Source organism: Ovis canadensis, chromosome 17 (genome assembly GCF_042477335.2).
Source record: "Ovis canadensis isolate MfBH-ARS-UI-01 breed Bighorn chromosome 17, ARS-UI_OviCan_v2, whole genome shotgun sequence".
In the NCBI taxonomy this organism is placed as follows: Eukaryota; Metazoa; Chordata; class Mammalia; order Artiodactyla; family Bovidae; genus Ovis; species Ovis canadensis.
This window is the reverse complement of record NC_091261.1, coordinates 16,357,243-16,360,638: the sequence shown is the minus strand read 5'-3', so window position 1 is coordinate 16,360,638 and position 3,396 is coordinate 16,357,243. Positions and strand designations below refer to the sequence as shown.

General features: G+C 44.5%; 1 pseudogene; it reads left to right on the top strand.

Moving 5' to 3' along the window:
* The first annotated feature begins 1,603 nt into the window (after positions 1-1,603).
* On the top strand, positions 1,604-2,331 carry LOC138422823 (DNA fragmentation factor subunit alpha pseudogene; annotated as a pseudogene).
* The last annotated feature ends 1,065 nt before the right edge of the window (positions 2,332-3,396 follow it).

Genomic DNA, 3,396 nt, shown 5'->3' with positions numbered 1-3,396 from the left:
CCCTTTTAACTTGAAGGATAGTAAGTACTAGCTTCAGAATCCCTCTAGTCATTGCTTTCAGCATTTAAAATCAAAACAGAATTAACGTATTATTTTAAAAAATAGGTTCATTTGAATACTAACCAGCCATAAAAAATAAGATGTTGCCATTTGCAGCAACATGGATGGACTTGGAGGGCGTTATACTAAGTGGAATAAATCAAAGTGAGAAAGACAAATACTGCATGATATCGTTTATATGTGGTGTCTAGAAAATACAACAAACTAATGAATATGACAAAAAGAAGCAGACTCAGATACAGAGAACAAACTAGTGGTTTCCACTGTAGGGGTAGGGGAGTGGGGAGTACAAACTGGCGGGCGTAAGACAGGCTCAAGGGTGCATTATACAACTTGGGGAATAGACTCAGTATTTTGTAATAACTGTAAATGGAAGATAACCTTTAAAATTGCATTAAAAATTAAAAAAAATGAAAAGTAGGTTCAATTAAATGGTGCAAAAGCCAAAAGGTGCAAAATGGTATACAGTGAAAATTAAGTCACCTGCTCACTCTTTTTTAAAAAAATTTTGCCACTTTATGTTTTTGATTGAAGGATATTTGCTTTACAAAATGTTGTGGTTTTCTGTCATACATCAACAAGAATCAGCCAGGTCCCCTCCCTCCTGAAACTCCCTTCCATCTCCCTTCCCATCCCACCCTTCTAGATTGTCACAGAGGCCCTGGTTGAGTTCCCTGACTCATATAATAAAGAAAGTGAAAGTGAAGTCGCTTAGTCGTGTCCAACTCTTTGCGACCCCATGGACTGTAGCCTACCAGGCTCCTCCCTCCATGGGATTCTCCAGGCAAGAGTACTGGGATGGGTTGCCATTTCCTTCTCCAGGGGATCTTCCCGACCCAGGGATCGAACCCGGGTCTCCTGCATTCCAGGCAGACTCTTTAACCTCTGAGCCACCAGGGAAGCCCACTGGCTATCAATTTTACATATGGTACTATAAATTTCCTCGTTATTCTCTCCATGCATCTCACCCTCTCCCTCCTCCCCTTCCCTCGTGTCCGTAGGTCTGTTCTCTATGTCTGTTTCTCCATCGCTGCCCTGAGAAGAAATTCGTCAGTACCATCTTTCTAGATTCCATATATATGGGTCAGTATATGATATTTCTATTTCTCTTTCTGACTTACTTTACTCTGTATAATAGGCTGTATGTTTGTCTACCTCATGAGAACAGACTCGAACGCCTTCCTTCTTATGGCTGAGTAGTATTCCATTGTATATATGCACCACAGCTTCTTTATCCCTTCATCTGTTGATGGGCATCTAGGTGCTTCCATGTTCTAGCTATTGTAAATAGTGCTGCAATGAACAGTGGGCTTCATGTGTCTTTTTCAGTTTTGGTTTCCTCGGGGTATGTGCCTAGTAGTGGGATTGCTGGGTCAAATGGTGGTTTTATTCCTAGTTTTGTAAAGAATCTCCATTTCCCGACATGCTGTGGGGGATGGAGTTGGGGAGGACTCCTATGCCCCAGCCTCCCTGACTTCTCCACGTCGGTCTGGTCCCACCATGAAGAGGATGGGGGCGGCCAGTGGCCCTAAAGCTCCAGAAAATGGAGACTCTAAAGCAGTGCCTGCTGTGCCGCAACAACAGCTGGGAACATGGCATGGTGGCCTCTTGCCTCAAGGAGCTGAGGAGCACGGCTTGTGACATTCTGGCACCAGTCACTCTGCTCCTGGCAAAGGATGGCACCATAGTGGATGATGATGATTACTTCCTGCCAACACTAAATTTGTGGCATTAGCTGGGAATGAGAAGTGGACACACAACTCAGATGGAGGTACAGCTTGGATTACCCGAGAGTTCTTCAAAAGAGATGAGACAGATAGTGGGGCAGGCTTGAAGTGGAAGAACGTGGCTAGGCAGCTGAAGGAAGACCTATCCAGCATCATCCTGCTGTCCGAGGAGGAGCTCTGGGTGCTCACTGATGTCCCGTGTTCGGAGCTGGCTCAGAAACTCGGCCAGAGTCATGTGGCAGTCCAGGGGCTCCAGAACACCCTCCAGTAGGTGCTTGATCAGAGAGAAGAAGCCTGTCAGTCCAGGCAGCTCCTGGAACTTTACCTCCAGGCTTTGAAGAAGGAAGGCCGCATCTTGTCGAAGCAGCAAGAATCCAGAGCTGACTTTGGGGACGAGTGGAACACTGTTGACACCAGCGTTAAAGAGAGCTCCTCCAAAGTTATGCCTGCGAACCAGATCCTCTTGGTGCTGAAGGAGAAATCTGCCCCAGAGCTGAGTTTGTCTAGTCAGCATCTGGAGGTGGGCGAGCACCAGGGACCCTGACCTTTGCAGGGAGACACTTGTATTGGGGTTTTTCACCTCTGCAGACCCTGAATCATAGCTGCCAATTTGCCTATTATTACATGCAAAGCTTCCCTTGTAGCTCAGTTGGTAAAAAATCTGTCTACACTGAAGGATATCTGGGTTTGATTCCCGGGTTGGGAAGATCCCCTGGAGAGGGAAATGGCAACCTACTTCAGTATTCTTGCCTAGAGAATCCCATGGACCATAGCCTATCAGGCTCCTCTGTCCATGGGGGTCACAAGAGTTGGACACAACTTAGTGACTAAATCACCACCATACTGTCTTCCATAGTGGCTGCATCAATTTAAATTCCCACCAGAAATGCCAGAGGTTTCCCTTTTCTCCACACCTTCTCCAGCATTTATTGTTTGTAGACTTTTTGATATGGCCATTCTGACTGGTGTAAGGTGGTATCTCATTGTGGTTTTGATATGCATTTCTCTAATAATACATGATGTTGAGCATCGTTTCATGTCCTTGTTAGCCACCTGTATGTCTTCTTTGGAGAAATGTCTGTTTAGGTCTTTTCCCTACTTTTTGAATTGGGTTGTTTGTTTTTCTGATATTGAGTTGTATGAGCTGCTTGTATATTTTAGAAATTAATTGTTTGTCAGTTGTTCTCTTTGTTATTATCGTCTCCCTTTCTGAGGGTTGTCTTTTCACCTTGTTTGTAGTTTCCTTTGCTGTGCAAAAGGTTTTAAGTTTAATTAGGTCACACTTATTTATTTTTGCTTTTATTTCCATTACTCTAGGAGGTGGGTCATAGAAGATCTTGCTTTGATTTGTGTCATTGAGTGTTCTGCCTATGCTTTCTTCTAAGAGTTTTATAATTTCTCGTCTTAAATTTAGGTCTTTAATTCACTTTGAATTTATCTTTGTGTAGGGGCTTCCCTTGTGGCTCAGATGGTAAAGCGTCTGCCTACAATGTGGGAGACCCGGGTTCGATCCCTGGGTAGGGAAGATCCTCTGGAGAAGGAAATGGCAACTCACTCCAGTACTCTTGCCTGGAAAATCCCATGGATGGAGGAGCATGATAGGCTACAA